The sequence below is a fragment of the Hyaena hyaena genome, unplaced genomic scaffold (assembly GCF_003009895.1).
Source record: "Hyaena hyaena isolate Hyena2069 unplaced genomic scaffold, ASM300989v1 scaffold_175, whole genome shotgun sequence".
Lineage (NCBI taxonomy): Eukaryota > Metazoa > Chordata > Mammalia > Carnivora > Hyaenidae > Hyaena > Hyaena hyaena.
In genome coordinates, this window is record NW_024080808.1 from 415,691 (window position 1) to 433,940 (window position 18,250).

Consider the following 18,250-nt stretch of genomic DNA (forward strand, 5'->3'; position numbering starts at 1 on the left):
GTATATCTAGTGCTAACTCGGTCAACGATTTTCTGGGTTTTCATATTCCCTTCAACCCTTCTCTTAAGTGAAGGGAGAGAAATGGAGGTTGTTGAAAAATCCAATGAATTCTCACATAATGATCTCATTACAGTGTCTGTGAATAAATTTAAACTTCAGCAATGTGTGTGCCATTCTGCATTGCACAATATGTTCTCTTTGCCTTCCTCCCCCACACGTTATTTTAGGTGCTATTATTGATAGGGACATTAAGAAGAAACTAAATGTAATTACAGAAGGCTTTTGTTTGCACTTATTAACCTATGAAGTCAGATCAAGTGACACACTGCTAATAGGGTTTTAGCAAGATTAAAACAGGAGATGATCCCGGGGAACAGAAGTGAGGAAAGGTACAACCAAGGAAGAAGAAAAACCAGTAAGGCCATTGGATGTCATCAGTATGACTGCTGGAGGGTAGGGACCCTTGGAGGAAGCACAATGATTAAGCATAGGCTTTTGTCCCCTACTTAAAGGTTGCCCAGGATATTAACCAACATCCTTCCTTTGCTGGGTTTGAACGTCCTGAGGCAGAAAACAGAAGAGTGTCGGCATGAGTAGTAAGTTAGAGTGAGAAACTGCAGAAATCTGAATTTGGGTTGAAATCAGTGGTAGGCCACCAGGATATGATGCTGGGCACCAAGAGCACTGCCCCCAAAACCCGTAAGACAGAAACTTTACATCTCTAAAAGATTACACCAGATCGTGGCGCTTTCCCCACCCTCACCTCACCCCCACAAACACAGGCACTGTGGAAAGCTTCAGCCAGGTTTCCATGGTTGCCAATCTCTTCATCACAACTGTACTTTGAAGTTCACCATAAGAAAGTCTTGCTCTCTTGCAATTAAATGAAATGCTGGGCTATAGCATCTACCTACACGAGTGTTCTTTAGATAGTCAGAAATATCCTTGTAAAAAATTAAGATCCCTGGGCACAATGAATCAGAATTTCTGGGAATGGATCCAGAATTTCTAAGATCTGTTTTCAACCTTTAGATTTAACTTGGAAGGGATTAAAGGTCATGTGTTAGATCCGATGTAAGAGTATCAGTGGGGTCCTCAATTTGGGCTGGGGTGCTGGTCCACCAAGAGGGGTGAGGTGGACCTGCCCAACAAAAAGCCTTGCAGATAGTGCACATGAAGCATCTATTCTAACAGCTCGGTAAAGACAGAACCATTTTCTTGTTATTCCATTTAAAGCACAAAAAAAGTCAATGGCCTTTTCATTGCCAAATTTCCTCTACAACTACAACCCCTCAGTTTCTTTAACACTACTTTTTCCCAGCTCTTTTCTCTTCTTCCCCAGCATTAAACATCCATGTTCCTCAGAGTTCCTTCTTCTTCTAGATCATTATTAATCTTAGGCTGTACAGCTCAGTTCTATCCACCACATACTGATGGCTCTCCAGCGGCATGCTCTCCCAACTTCATATCCTACTGCCTGCCTAGTAGACGTACCTGGATGTCAAAAAGAATCTCAAAAATAGAAAACAGTAAATGAAAGCAGTAAGTGCCTAGCCAACCAAGCTAGAAAGCTGAGTCATTAAATGACTGCTCCTCCTTGACCCCCATATCCAATCACCAAGTCACTAAAATGCTCCCTCGTCTCTTCAATTCTGGCACAGCTGCCCTAGTTTCGGCAGCCATCTTCCCTCTGCTCCACTACTTTTACCTATAGGAAAGCCTAACCTGTTTATCATTGGAATGCAAGCTGGAGGCCAGCCAGCCAAGTTATCAGCTTCATTCCTGCTTTGCCCTACTGTACTTCACACTTTGGAGGCTTATGCACAGAACGATTACTATAGGACCAGGTAGACAGAAGGCCAATCACATCACTTAAGATGATAATTTTAAAGCAGCCAGATCATAAAACTAACATAACATCTTCCAATTTTTTTCACCCTAATCACCACCCATTTCCTACTATCCATTTATCATCAGAAATTTACTAAACACTCTGGGTTGTATATTACTGGTATAATAAAGAATAAGACACAGTCACTGCCCTTAAGGAGACAGAGAAGTCAATAAACAATTACAATAGAATGTGATGTGTGTTTATAAAGACAGTACAGGTGCTGAGAGAATCCAAGCAGGGAGACAGGGGGGGACAACACACGGAAGGGGTGTATGAAGGGATGAGAGGGAACCACCAGCACCAAGGTCAAGTCTTGAGGGTATAGAAAGGTCAGAAAAGCCCTGACTTTCTAAGCTAAGCCCTAAAGGAAGATACAAAAGTCCTAAGAGGTTTGAGAGTAAATGATACTTTTGGGAAACTGAGATAGGTGAAGAATAATCAGTCTAGCTAAGGTGCTGTGAGCAGATTAATAAACAACAGACAGCAAGTTTACCTAATTATAAACAGAGATTGAGGGACAGGTGTCAAGGATGGGTCTTCATCTTATGGCTTCATCAACTGGATGAACAGTGGGATACCTTTTAGTGAGATGGTGAAAAAAGGTGGCTGAGCAGATCTGGAGCAGGGAAAAAGGGTAAGTTCAGTTTTAAAAAGTGTTGCCTGTAAGACAGATATCTAGTAGGCAGACTGACACAGGTCTGGTCAGGAAAATAGGAGGAAAGGAACAAGGCTCCACAGAAAACATTTTAATGAGAAAAACATTTTCTGGATAGAGATATAGATGTCATTTTCCAAAATTTTCACAATGAACATATATTACATATATTACTATTATAAACAGAAAGAATGTTCACAAAAGGAACAGTCACTTTTAGGCCCTATAACAAGGTCAAATGAAGAACGCTGTCCAGTTAGCAAAGGAGATCCCTGGTGACCCTGTTGTAAGGACTACAGTTGGGTGAGTAGAGCAGAACCAGAAGTTCATGGTGAAGGAGTGACTGGAAGGTGACAAAGTGAACCTTAGCAACTCCTTCATGAAGGATGGCTGTGAAGAAGAAAGTCTTTGTACATACTTGCTGCCTTAATTCTTTCCAAGAATAAAGTGACATATAACAATGAATCAATTAAAACTTGAACAACTTTCCTCCAACTGAAAGACAAAATTCTGTTTTCAAATAATTCCAGTATTCCTTTTAGACTCTAACTTCTGTTTTCAGCTCAAACAAAGCTGGAAAAACTCTCACCTTTACACACCGTGTACAATCCCAAAATGGAGCCATGGAAGAAAATTTAACTTTGCTCAGAAAAAAAAAAATGTGCTTGGATAAATCCCAAAGTTGAAAGAATCATACTAACTCTACACTATGGAGGGGTGAACTTGATCAATGAGGAATCAAATGGCAATATGGGGTCAGAACAGGGGAACGGGTGAGATTTCTCTTTGCGCTAATAATAATAGGCTTAGTGCTAACAGGAAGCCTAAAATCAAAGGCAGATGCCTGTTTTCTAACTTGTCACTCTTAATGTATGGCATTGCTTATCAAAACAGACTAAGAAGTCATTTCCTAAGTTTCTTTCTGCTACATTAAAGGTACAGGAATGTACTCCAAAAAGGAGTCTACCTCATTAGAAGAGTTAAGAGCTATTCTTCCTTTACAAAAGGCCAGAGGAATTAAAATAGACTAGTCCTTGAAAGACCATTCCCATGACACCTTTAGAGGGGCTGAAGTATACAGTAAATAAATTCATTGTTTCTTTAAGAATGTAAAAGCTTCTGGAGAACATCTTAAGACCACCTTCTTCCCTGGACCATTACTGAAATGATTAGCAACTCCAGCAAAGTACTGCTTGTATATATAATGAAATCTTTGTTTTTCCAAATGAAGTAATGGAGTTATAATGACTTTCGAAGCTCCACAGCCAGACAGTGGTAGCATTAGAATGAGAGTTAGGTGGGGCGCCTGGGTGACTTTCGCTTAGGTCATGATCTCACAGTTCGTGGGTTCGAGCCCCGTGTCGGGCTCTGTGCTGACTGCCAGCTTAGNCTGGGCGTGGAGCGTCCTTGAGATACTCTCTCTCTCTCTGACCCTTCCCTGCTCAGGATCTCTCTCTCTCTCTCCTAAAAAAAAAAAAAACATAAAAAAAAAAAATTAAAAAAAAAAAAAAAAAAGAATGAGAGTTAGGTAAGAGTTTCCTGGATCTAGATCTTCCTTGTTACAAAGCAAACAAAAATAAAAAACCTAGGCCTGGGGGTGCCTGGCAGCCTCAGTCTGTAGAGCGTCTGACTTGAGGTTGTGAGTTTGAACCCCACATTGAGCATGGAGATTACTTAATAAAAAAAATTTTTTTAATGATAAAGTGTGCCTAGCATTAAAAAACAAAAACACGTAGGCCCAATTATGACACAAATGAGATTAAATAATTCTGACAGCATCTATTCAAAAAGATCTTTATCTTTCAAATTGGGTCAGTTTTTCTTCAGTGCCACATAAAACCTCTACACATAACTGTGATGAATTAAAGCAGACATACCACATCACATATGAAGCCATACGAATCTACAAGTATGTTGAAACGATTCCCATGGCTGTTAAAGTAGACAAAGTGCCAGGACCAGGAGGGTGTGAATACACGTGGAGGCAGAAGGAAGGACTTCCCTTCATAATCCCCTAGGCACTGACAGAATGCATCCAACTCCCACTGAACGCTTTAGCCAAAATAAATAAATTAAAATAAATAAAATAAAATAATAAACCAAACAAACTGTAAGTCAGAAAAGACAGCAGTTCTCAAACTGGGCTCCAAAAAATATTGGGGGAGGGAGTTCACTTCTTTTTTAAGGAACATTCTCTAAAGCCATTTCATGGGACAAGTGTACTTTGAACAGCCAGTGCACGGATTGCTACTGCAGTCTTGGTTCAACAGATTCTAGGGAATATATGATAGAAGGAAGAGTAATTACTCAATGGCTGGGCACAGGACTGTGGCTCAGGCTTTATTTCTTTGATAAATACCGTGGGTCCTATTTCTGAAGTAATTTCCCCACCCCTTCCACCCCTACCCAGGGTTGCTGACAAAAGTCTTCAGTTGACAGACCTTTTGTCTGCATTGTTACTGCAAACAAACTGTTTTTGCTTGGTGTATTAGTATTTGTTACTCTGAATTTTTACTTTTTTGCCTCTTTGTTCTTTCCTGTGAGGAATAACCTATTTTAAATTCAGATACCTGTAATGGGCCAGCCTGTGCCCAGCTAACTGGTACTTTGCTCAGATCAAGGCCCCACACAGGGCAGATGTTCAGTGTGGTATTGCATTTACACTCAGAATTTCATACTATTCTCTGATTTTTCTTTTCTTCTTTTTACATTAGCTTTTTTTTTTTTAAACACTTATTTTTGAAAGACTGAGTTCCGGGGTGGGGAGTGGGGGCAGAGAGAGGGAGACAGGAGCCAAAGCAGGCTCTGCACTCAGTGCAAAGCTCAATGTGGGGCTTGAACTTAGAAAACCATGAGATCATGTCGTGTACCAAAATCACCAGTTGGCCACTTAACCAACTGAGCCACCCAGGCGCTCCTGTTCGCTGATTTTTCATTTCTAACATTATTTGGTCCTAATGGATTTTGAACTTGTGTTTGTGGCTGGCCTTGGCCTTAGAATGTTTAACATTAATTTCCTAGGAAGATGACATTTTTTTTTTTTAATTTATTATTTCTAGGAGAGAGAGAGACAGACAGTGTGAGCAGGGGAGGGTCAGAGAGAGGGAGTCACAGACTGAAACAGGCTCCAGGCTCTGAGCTGGCAGTCAGCACAGAGCCCGACGCAGGGCTCGAACCCACGAACCGTGAGATCATGACCTAAGCAAAAGTTGTACGCTTAACCGACTAAGCCACCCAGGTGCCCCGGAAGATGACATTTTTATGTTCAAGTTTGGTCAAAGAGGGTGTATGTTAAAGCTCTGATCAACTCTTTGAAAGTACTGCATTACTTTCAAAGAAAGTATTGCCTTAAAAATATGTTAAATTGGGCCGCCTGGGTGGCTCAGTCAGTTAAGCACTGTACTTTGGCTCAGGTCATGATCTTAGTTTGTGAGTTCTAGCCCTACATACGGCTCTGCTGTCAGCACAGAGCCAGCTTCAGATCCACTGTCCTCATCTCCCCTCCCACCTGCCACCCCTATTCTCTACCCCTCCCCTGCTTGTAAACACTCTGTTTCTCTCAAAATGCATAAGGAAACTTTAAAAAATATGTTAAATTTATGGGGTGCCTAGATGGCTCAATTAATTAAGAGTCTGATTCTTGGTTTTGACTAGGCTAATGATCTCCCGGTTTGGGAGTTTGAACCCCACATTAGGCTCCGCCCTGTCAGTGAGGATTGGGATTCTCTCTCTCCCTTGCTCTCTGCTCCCTCTCACACTTGTGCTCTCTCTCTCTCTCTCTCAAAATAAATAAATAAATCTTTAAAAATACGTTAAATTTACATAAAATGTACATATGGAAGAATGGCTTTTTTCAAAAGCTTACTCAAGGAATGACATTTTGCTATGTGAGAGGATAGTATTTTCCTTTGTTTTCATTAAGAAATATTAGGATAGGAAAAATAAGCAACAGAGTTTTAACAGGAATGTTGAGTATCTGAAATTTATAGAGGCAAAATTTTCTTGGTAATGCTCAATGTACTTTTCAATATATATCAGTGATTTGGAGGGACTAAATTTTTTAAAAGTGTTTCACTGGATTTTGATATTCTTTCTAGTGGGAACTACCAAACTGTAGACTTCTCATCAGTTTTAGGTAGTAGTAAATTGTGATGTGCCAGAGTTAGGTGAGGGTTTAGCATTTTGTCACAGGAACAATAGGAAAAAAACCTTGTAAACCACTGTTGACTGGATTAATTTAAACATGGTAAGTTTAACAAAACGTAATACTTCAGTTTGTCTATGTCTCCAACTGTTATTTAATAATTCAAAATAGCCTGAGCAAGTGTTCTTTCCTTTAGCCTCCTGTCCCTCTTCCTATCTACTCCAAGAAAAGAGGGGGAGGATCCATGTGAACTAAAGACTAATGCAGTATTTTGCGGTACACTATAAAACTGTTAGGTGTTGCTTCTATTGTGATCACAATGGAAAAGCAAAGTAGTGGCTACCCTTCCCAACTTGTAATATTCCTTTCAGTATCTTTTAGATACTCTATTGGCCCATCAAACCTTTTTTTATTTTTAGTTTTTAGTGTTTATTTATGAGAGAGAGAGAGAGAGAGAGAGAGAGAGGGAGGGAGACAGCATGAGAATTAATTCTCCACTTGTAAAGAAAGGAGGCTTATTGTCAATAGAAACCTGAAAAAAAGAAACCTGAAAAGACTGCTGTTCTGGGCCTGTTTTCTGAACTTACCAGGTGGAGTAAGGGGTACCCGGATGGCTCAGTCCGTTAGCCTCTGGTGCTTGGTTTCAGCTCAGGTCATGATCTCACGGTTCACAAGGTTGAGCCCCACATGGGGCTTCATGCTGACAGTGAGAAGGAAGCCTGTTTGGATTCTGCCCCTCCCCTGCTTGCTCTCTCTCTTAAAATAAATAAACTTAAAAAAATAAAAATAAATAAATTTTAGAGTTAAAACTGTGTCTTTCCAGGATGCCTGAGTAGCTCAGTTGGTTAAGTGTCTAACTTCAGCTCAGGTCATAATCTCATGATCTGTGAGTTCGAGCCCCACGTCGGGTTCTGTGCTGATAGCTCATAGCCTAGAGCCTGCCTCAGATTCTATGTCTCCCTCTGCCCCTCACCCACTCACGCGTGCGTGCTTGTACCCTTGCGTGCGTGTATGTGCGCATGCTCTCTCTCAAAAATAAGCATTTAAAAATTTTTTAAATAAAATGACTATTTCCAAGGAGTAATTGTGAGAAATCTATATTACAAAAAACGCTCAATCATTAGGCACCAAGGAGCCCAAATTTCATATTGCTGGACAAAAATCACATACTGGGGCTTATGTACTTGTCTTAAATCTCATATAAAACTATTTGAGTAAATAGAGGGTCTGTATTCAGTATTTTATACTCCCCATTGCCATACCATTCTGCAGAATTTGACTAACACTAGAATTCCTAAAGCCAAACAGGAAAGACAATGGTGTACAAGCAAGATTATGACCTCTCAGTTACAGGGTAAACTACAGGCCTTCAGAACCAGCTTTATATAAATGTAAAAATGTGACAAGAAGTCAGAGGTTAAAAGAGCTCTTAAATATAAGTCCTATCTTCTGAAATTCCTGGTGTATGTATTTACTTAACATGGTTGTAATCATATTATACACACAATGTTGTACTTTACATCACAAGTATTGTCCATGTTATTACATGGTCTTGAAACCTATAAAAACTGTAAATTTATAAGTACCAGAATTTAATAAATATTCCCTCCAACCCTGGAGGTTCTAACCATAAGAGGTTACATCCATGCAACTTTCATGGATGCACTCTCTTATGCATTTAAGGGTATGCCCTTAGAAAATTCCCAGAAGTGGAATTTCTGAGTCAAAGTTTGAGTATTTTTATGACTGGGTACATCTTGCCCAATCACTCTCCAAGTAGTGCTAATTTACCCTGCCACTACCAAGAAAATCATGCTAGTTTTATGGGCAAAGTTTTATTGTTTAAAGTGAAAGAAAGCAAGCAACGCAGACCTAGAGATAAAGATAACAAAGAAAGGACAATAGAATAATCTGTTTTCATTTCTAGAATAATAGCAACTCAAAAATGTTTACTATGTGCCAGACACTGTTCAAAGCTCAAAATCCCTCCCACCCCCAAATAAAACCTAAGAAGTTCATGCTCTTAGTATCTCTAACTGCAGATGAAAAAAACAAAGGAGAGAGAGGTTAAGAAACTTGCCAAGATGACGCAAGCAAGCACGGAGCCTGCGTGTGCACTGTCAGGAGTCAGAGGCTCTCCTCTTACCCAGCACACTGAAGAGGGAGCGCAGATGAGGAACACAGGGCTGGAGACCCCACCCAGTAAGCTTATTTTCACCGTCATAAATGAAGACTGAGCAGTCTGTGAGAAGAAATAGAATTTGGGTCACAGGTTAAATTTTGGATGCTGAGTCTAATAACTGACTTAAAATTATTCGTTTATTTAATATTTAACTTCCCTTTCAGTGTCAGACTAGAACCTGAGGCTTCAGCAGGAACAAAACTGACAGAATTCCTGAACTCGTGGCAAACATGAAAAATCTACACTGATCTGTTAGCTTTTTGCTCATTTACAAATTTAAAAGTTTCCCACGTGCTGAGTCAAGTTAGCAACAAAGGTAGACATCACTAAGAGCACTCAAATTTTATTTCTGGCAAAGAGAAAGAAACTTCAAAAACTGAATGCAAATATGACAGTCAGGACCAGAGGCCTGAGTACAGATGATATTATCAGAGAGTAAGGCTGGGTTGGAATGACTGTACACAGAATACCCAGAAGAATACATACAGGTATTATTCTGGTGTTCATTTATAATAGACTTGTTTATAAAAATTAGTTTCAAAGAAAAGAAAATGGTAGAGAATAGATGAGATAAAATATAACCACAAATAGAAAACTATAAAATGATAAAGAATCAGACCAATATGAATAGGAAAATTAATATCTATTATATCTAGATTTCGTAGGTCCTACCATCTCTTTGCAGTACACTAGACTCTATGAAGCTATACACAACACTTCATCATTTCCCCAAAAATGCACTAGGGCAAAGAGAGATAGTTACCCTTGCTATACTTTTTACTAACACTCAACTACTACTTCATTATTAGCATATCAGTTTGCTAGAGCTACCATACAAAATACCACAGACTGTGTGGCTTAAACACAGAAAGGTTACTTTTCATTAAGTCTGGAGGCTAAAAGTCCAAGATCAAGGTGACAGTGAGTTTGTTCTTTTCTGAGGCCTTTCTCCTTGGCTTGAAGAAGCCTGCCTTCTCACCGTGTCCTCACAGGGTCTTTCCTCTGGACACACATGCCTTTGGTGTCTTTCTCTTATGATCAGAATTCTTTCTTCTAAAGACACCAATCAGATTAAATTAGGGCCCACCCCGTCTACCTTTGTTTAACTTAATCATCTCTTTGTTTTATTTTTTTTTTAAGTTATTTTGAGAGAAAGAGAGAGAAAGAGCAGCATGAGAGGGCAAAGGGCAGAGGAAGAGGGAGAAAGAGAATCCTAAGCAGGCTCCACACTGTCAACACGTGAAGCCTGACACAAAGCTTGATCTCACAACCACGTGATCATGACCTGAGCTGAAATCAAGAGTCTGGATGCTTAACCAGCTGAGGCTCCCAGGCACCCCTTAATCACCTCTTTAAATGCCAGCTCTCCCAACTCTCCAAATTCGGTCACATTCCCAGGCACTGGGGATTAGCACTTCAACATATGCAAAGGGAGGCAGCAAGCAATTCAGCCTCTAACAATGGAGCAAATGGAAGAACTCATGAGTTAAAGCTTAATGTTTTAAGATCATAAAATAAAAATACCAAAAAAGCTATTCTGATACAATCTCTATACAACCCATATTTTTTTAAAAGAATACTTCAAATCATTCATGAGCTCACTGCTCCAAATAATTAACACCTGGACAATTGTCTAACTTTCTGCAAAATATGTCTGGAAGGGGAAAAAGTTATCACTCCTATTAAAACCTCATTTCTACAAAGTACAATGGTTATTATTAACCTTTTTTGCAGCCACTATAAGCCCTTTAAAATTCTGATGAAAGAAAAAGGATGCTCCCTGAAAAGGGGGGGGGGGGGGGCAAGCTAAGAGCAAAATACAGGATGGCACCACCCTGCCCCCAGGTGGAATATGTGATATCTATCCCTCAGGTCCTGGCTACCCAAGAACAGAAAGGGCTTTAAGTGCTTGTCACGGTAATGTGGGAAACTAAGGCATATGAAAAATTAAATTCCCTTAACCTAGAGCCCATTGACAAGACCCTGACACCAGCAGAGTGACCTCCCTCTAGGGGCTCAGCTGTCTCGATGACACTTTGCTGGGGGCAAAAGGACTTAGCTTAACATTATCCCAACCTTGAGGATCCTATAAGTCTATTTCCTTTATCTCAACTGCCCCCAATATATGCTGGCAATCATACTCCAAGCTTATGGCCTAAACATCTGAAGGGTCTCATGACTGAGGTTTTTCTAAACAGTAATAAATGGCATTTCCCTAACAACAGCTAGCCCCTCAAGTTCCTAGAAACCTTGCTTCCAAAATTCCTTAGAGACTCATTCTATCCCTGATCCCCTCCCAACCTGAGGGTATATAATGAGTTACCTGTCACAGCCCCAGTGCAGCAATTTCTGCCCACAGGTCCTGTCCCTGTGCTTTAATAAAATCATCTTTTTGCACTGAAGACATTTTCAATAATTCTTTCTTGGTTGTTGGCTCCAGACCCCCATCCCAACATCACCCCAAAACTTCATCACTCCCTGTGGAAAGGACACATAGCCACAAAGTCTGGCATGATTGCTGTTTCGGGAGATGCACAACCCACCTCCCTAAAAGCTCATCAGGATCCATGGACTCAGGTTAAAGAGCACTAACCTAAAGAACCACTGATATCTAAATTAATAACTAAGTCTATCCCAAAGTGGACCAAAATACTTGAAATTGAGATTATCTTGAAAAAATACAGGATATATAGTAACCACGTTTATATTTAGCTACTTAGCAAAGGACTGGAAGTATCTAATGATCAACCAAATAATATTAGAATAAATTTTAACCCTATTAGCCAACACTTAAGGTGGGGAGAGTAGAGAAGAGAGAATAAACATTACTTCAGAAAGTCTAAGAAGACCTACTGCAATTCAGCACAAACTCTTAGAATAAAAAAGAGAAAAATAACAATAGGTAGAAATCACTTCTGTCTATGGACAGAAGATCCATTATTTTCTATACACCAAAGGCATAGGCAACAAAGACAACATTATGTTGTGAAATTTCAAAACCTGGCTTGTTTTCTACTCTCTTTACGCCTGACTTCCCTCAAAAAGCAGCTTTGGATATGTTCAGACAATTGGGCAAAAGAGAGACTTCTGTAGAATTCACTATTCCACCTGGGGACCTCTGTGGATAATTTTACTAAGATGTAAACTCCCCAGGAAAGGGACCCTTGTCTGCCTGATTTACCACTGCTGCCTCTGGAGCCTCATTCAAAAATCGTTTGTTGAATTCAAATGGATGCTGTATTCTAGAGACAGGCTGAATGTGGAAGACAGGCTGAGAATTAATATCCATCTCCTCTGTACAAGCAGCTCAAATGGATCACTATAGCTTTGTGTTGGATCCAACATGATAATAAGTGGCAATATGGAGTCCCAGAAAACAAAAGTGCTATTCATTAAAGAGATTTTTTGTGCCGTTATTTTCTAAAGGGATACCCCCAAAATAATTTGCTGGAGCTCCAGCTGGGAAAATAGCTGAAAAATGTGAATTTTTATTTCCTGGTCTAGTACTTTAATTTCCCTTCTATGGACTTTATATGATCAAAAGTCCAAGTTCATCTGTAAAGTGAACACACAAAACCCCCCACGGAAAAGTGAAAATCAGGTTTATTCCACCATAGATGTATCTGAAGAATAAATTCAACTTCTTGGCTCTGAGCAGTTAAGAAGTCAGTTAACCTCAAAATTCCTGGAGCTTGAACAAGAACTAAAGAGAGTAAGAAGAAAGGCAGTAAAATGTATGAGGGGAAAGAAATTATCTGGTCACTTTCTGATTTACCTCAGAAAGTTAAAATCTCTATTAACCTCACCAGATATTCTTATGAGCCTCACTGACCTGGCAAAACCACTAGGTCTTTGACTACTTTCTAGTGCACCAGGTTCAGATGCTCGCTTTAAATGAAATAGCAATGAAGTAACTGGTTTTTTTCCCCTAAATAAATCCTTTCCAGAAACAAAAATATTGTCATACTGTAAATATTAGTAGGGGACTATTTGAAAGGTCCTTAAGGACCCCTAGTGGGCCCCAGATTCCTTGGTAAGTCTCAAATGTAAAATAAAACAGCTGTGAAATGGGAAAACTGAACAAAATCAGATTATTTTCCAAGACTCCCTTCTACAATTATACAAAAGAAAACTGCACATATATGGAAACCAACTTGACAATAAACTATTTAAGAAAAAAAAAATTGCCCAATTTAGAAACAAAGGTCTTCAGTGAGTAATACCAAAGCTAACTGTACTAAGCAAGCATATTTTAGACTTTATTGCTCCGTATTCCAAACCAAACCTAGAAATGATTTTAGAAAATTAAGTACCTAAGCTCATTAAAAAGAAAAAAACTTACACAAGTAGGTAAGATGTTAAAACAGTAATTTATAGTATTATACAAGTAGGGAAGTACACACTCATTAGAATGCATATTCATCGCTCATAGCTGGGAAAAAATTACTGGTAAGCACTCTACGACAACCTCTTACCTAGACGAAATACATGGGTCTAAAGTCATTCTGCAGTACTCAGCTACTCAAGAGAGTATACTGCACATCTCAACACCAAATCTTGTACAGTACTATATTTTAATCACTGCTACAAAATCAAAATAAAATATACTTAAAGCCATTAAATGCGTTAAATTAGAATTTTATTTGGGGGGCACCTGGGTGGCTCAGTTGGTTAAGTATTCAACTCTTGGTTTCAGCTCAGGTCATGACCTCATGGTTCATGAGATCAAACCCCAGGTTGGGCTCTAGGGCACTGACCGTGCAAAGCCTGCTTGGGATTCTCTCTCCCTCTCTCTGCCCCTCCCCTGCATGCCCTCTCTCTTTCAAAATAAATAAATAAACTTTAAAAAAACTGATCAATCTCTGAAAAACACTTTTTAAAAATTTCCTAATAGGTTTTGATTCAAAATAAATGGAGGGAATGATAGAAATAGATGTTACAATTTTCTTTTACTAAATTAATGGATCTGGGCATTGATCATCAGTAGCTGTTAATGTCACAAACCTGAAACACAGCACATGCTCCTGATGGAAGGAAAGAAGACGTTTAAAAAAAAAAAAATTCTAATCTGGTCAATCCTTTATTTTATTTTTTTAAAATTAATATTTAACTTTTTTTTTTTCTAGGAGAGAGAGAGAGAGAGAGAGAGAGAGAGAGAGAGACAGCGTGAGCAGGGGAGGGTCAGAAAGAGAGGGAGATACAGACTCTGAAATAGGCTCCAGGCTCTGAGCTGGCAGTCAGCACAGAGCCCAACGTGGGGCTCGAACCCGTGAACCGCGAGATCATGACCTAAGCGAAAAGTCGGACGCTTAACCAACTAAGCCATCCAGGCACCCCTGGTCAATCCTTTAAAGCCAGCTACCAATTTACAGAAAACACTAGAGACAAAAATATGTTACACTTCCGAAAAATACAAAACAGTAAAATCTAGCAGAGAAACTGTACCACAGAACAAAAGAAGGCTGGTTTCTTCAAGCAAACTCCAAGCAAACTCTCTTAGAAAGAAAGACAAAGACAGACTGGGGATCGGCAGGGTGTATGTTGAGGGAGACTATGGATTCAAAGAGACTTAACAAGAGCCCCTCTTGCTGGCTTAGTCAATAGAGTATGCAACTCTTGACCTCAAGAGTCTTGAGTGCAAGCTCCACACTGGGCATGGAGCCTACTTAAATACAGACACATACACACACACACGAAACTTAAGAAACCAACCAAATACAATGGATGCGGAGTCAAACAGACGTACTATAAAAATTAATATATACGTATATGTATGTATTTTTTAAGTCCTTACCTCTTAGATATACATCTTAAAATCTTTTTAGATTAAGTGATATGATAGTTGAGATTTCCTTCAAAACAATATGGGAGAGAAGAAATGGGAGTATAGATCAAACAAGACTGGCCATGAGATGATAGATTGCTGAAACTGGATATGGCTAAGCGCAGGTTTGTGATTCTACTATTTCTATATTTTTGTACATTAACTGAATTTTCTCATAATTACTGGTTTTTAAAAAGGAAATAATTGGCAGCATTTGGAAAACAGTGGATTAACCAGCCTAGGAATGTTCATTATGCGCACACAGGGTGAACCTGCATGCAGTCTGATTTAGAGGAAAATGTGGAGTGGTGGTTCCTGGGTAAAATAGCTCCACAGGACTCCTGGTAGGTAGGTCCCTCTCAACTAAGCCCCAGGCGATATGGTGTATCACTCCTCCTAGGTTCAGACACCGGGCACCAACCAATACAAATTCTTTTTGCCCTACTCCACACTAGTTACTAAAAACTAAACAGGAAACAATTGAGAGAACAACAACAACAACAAAAAAAAAACAGAAAAGGAGACAAAAACATAGTCAAATAAAAAAGAACTGAAAGTCAACAGAGATCAAGACCAATCGATCCACTTCTTAATTAAAGAGATATGGCTTTCAAATTCCCTCATTCTGTAATCTAAATGAGCAGTCTATTAATACCTGAACCTGCCTTATGTATAAGTGCACTGAACTTTCATAACTTTAAAGATAAGTATAAATTAAATATTTCAATAAATGCATAAGAAATTTTGCTATTTAAAGATATCTCATTGTAAATTCTTTTATAACAATATTAACCCCTCCGCATTCACCCATGGGGAAAGGAGAAATGACAGTATTAGTATTAAAATATTAATATTATTAATAATGTAGCCATTGACATTTATTAAGCATGTATTAACACATTAATTTCATCTTCAGGGCAACTCTATGAGATATATACAATTATTATTTATTCACATTTCACAAATGTGGAAACTGACCAATTAAAGTATAATGAATATTTTAAAATAATTGATAATACAAGCAGTTCATCCTAAAATATTAAGTGATGAATTGTTTTTTTTCAAGTTTATTTTTGAGAGAGACAAAGAGCATGAGCAGGGACAGGGCAGAGAGAGATGGAGAGAGGGAGAATCCCAAGCAGGCTCCACGCGATCAGCGTGCAGAGCACGACTCAGGGCTCCAACTCAGGAAACTGTGAGAACATGACCTGAGCCAAAATCAAGAGTCAGACACTTAACCACCCAGGTGCCTGAGTGGGTCATTTTTTAAAATGTGCTTTATAACAGCTTTAAACAAGCTGTGTGTGTATACACACATATTGATATAAAAATAGAAGAGTCAAAGGATTTGCTCAGAAGTCACCAAATCAGCTGTACAGAGCTTCCTAATTATAAGTTCAGTATATCAATGATGATATTTCCTAAACCCTCAAATTCCAGTGGTTCTCCATTCTTTAAAAGGAAAATTAAGTCACAAACCAAAGTCAGTTCAAATTCATTTTAAAAGAAATGTTTCTTTTGCCCAGGAAATGGTCAAAGACTCAAAGATTAACTGAACACGCACAGATCAAAGCTGAACAAAAAGCCAAAAGGAAAGCATTATATATTATCTACTCTTTAAGGGCATGGATCCTGTATGGTATTTTATAGACTCTTCTCATGGGATCAAGCACAGAATACTTTACACATAAGAAGAGCTCCATTAAAAGTAAATGCCAGGCACTGTTGTACAACAGCATCCAAGTCTCCCACATCATCATCAATCTGGCCTCCAAATAAAGTGGGAAGTAATACTTAGCAAACTCTTTTGACTCAAAATACCTACTCTTCACTGTTAGTATCCACCGCCGGACTTGCTGGGTAGGAAAACCAGTTTGACAAGGCAATCACTGCCCTGTTCCAGAGACAACTTCATAAACTCAGTACCCAAATCCCACAGTACCTCCCCACAAGGAAAAACTGTTCTACCCATGACTTTCTTATAAAGCCTCAATATCCTCTGTCACCAAAGGTTGATAACTTAGCATGGGGTTTTCAATCTTTCTTGAACTGTAGACACTTCAGAATCTGAGGAAAAGTCTTAAGTTCTCTGCCCAAGAAAAAGGCCAGGGCATGCACACAAACAATTCTGCACAGAATTCAGGGGAAATCTTAAGGCTTCTGATTAATAGCTCCTGTCTTAGTTCTTCTTTGTAATTTTGCCTTTCACCATCATAGGGACTATTTATTTAACCTTTCTTCCCTACCTGTTACCATCTTTGTCATTTACTCACTGTACTACTACTATAGTACACTGTACAACTACTGTAACTGCTCACCCAGCTGCCCCCCCCTCCCCCCCAGGTCTCATCCACTGCCCCACCCACACCCAGCAGTATTACCAAATGGCTACTATATGCCTTCCTTGGGACACTTACCTTGGTCTATCTTGATTTCCTCTCCCCTACTATACTGTAAACTGAAAGGTATGAGTAATCATACTTTTTTCTGTAGCTCTCACAGAGCATGCAGCACAGTGCCTTGTACTTGGCAAGCATTCATTAGAGTGAATCAATGTCAAACCTAAGGATTTAAAAGAAACCAGCAAATCAGCAACAATCTTTTAAATGAAACATGGGAGTATCTGACTAATCAATACTTAGGCAGACTAGGAAGTTGATGCAATTAGGCAACTCCACCCACTGCTTCCTGACCTAGTGCACTGCTAGCTCAGAGACGTGGATGAAATAGAGACACAGGGGACGCTCTCCAGGTCATGGTCACTTTAATCTTCATTACTTTTCTGAAAAGCAAAACACAGTTGAGTAGCAGCTTTTTTCCAGCACCCTATTTACCTAAAAATCCTATGCAATGTCAGATTTTAAAGAAAATTCTACTCACTAGCCATGTGCAAATACTTCCACCAAAGTTTTCCAACTTAATACTGTCAGTGTAAGTAGAGTAAAAACAACTTTCATGTTGCTTTCATGTTTCACATTCTGTTCCACGACAGAACAATCTAGATAAGCAGGCATTCAGCTATGAGTTAGGCAACATCCTTCTCATTTTCAAAGCCCCAAACCACATCCTTTAAATACTAAAATATACAGACATGAAGTCCCAACAAAAAACATGGTAAAGTCTCCCCATGAGTCTTTACTATATTAAACACAGCTGTCTAGGGTCATGTTTACATAGATTTTTTTTTTAATGCCAAGCAAACATCAGTGCTAAAATATTTCTGATAAAAAGACTCCTACACACCCAAACTGGAAACGAAAAGGACACCAAGAAGTTTAAAAATACTTTCATCTTTAAGGGCAATAAAACATAAACTGGGTCCTCTTATCATGTTTTGATCATTTTGGTATAACAGTGATATGTATTTATTTCAAAGCCACAATGCTTCATTACTTCAATAGAAAATCTTAACTTCCCTGATTCTTTCTAAATTAATTATAAAGTATGAAGAATTCACACCCAGAACCCTTAGGTACTTCAATTATTAATAAACCAAACCACAAAGGAGAACCTGATACCAAGATCAGATTTCACTGCTGGGTCAATAGGTG

At 39.1% G+C, this 18,250-nt stretch overlaps 1 protein-coding gene across 7 annotated transcripts in view; it reads right to left on the bottom strand.

Annotated features, from left to right (window-relative positions):
* FBXO34 (F-box protein 34) overlaps positions 1-18,250 on the bottom strand; it is an 84,999-nt gene that overhangs the window by 5,160 nt on the left and 61,589 nt on the right. For 2 of the 7 annotated variants that reach the window (XM_039240478.1, XM_039240476.1), the window contains 2 exons: positions 17,117-17,261; positions 10,224-10,327 (listed from right to left, as the gene is read on the bottom strand). The exons of 2 other annotated variants lie outside the window; for them this stretch is intronic. The gene's annotated coding sequence lies outside the window, so the exon portion shown is untranslated. The remainder of the gene's footprint in view (positions 1-10,223; positions 10,328-17,116; positions 17,262-18,250) is intronic. 3 more of the 7 variants (XM_039240479.1, XM_039240477.1, XM_039240481.1) reach the window with 2 other exon arrangements.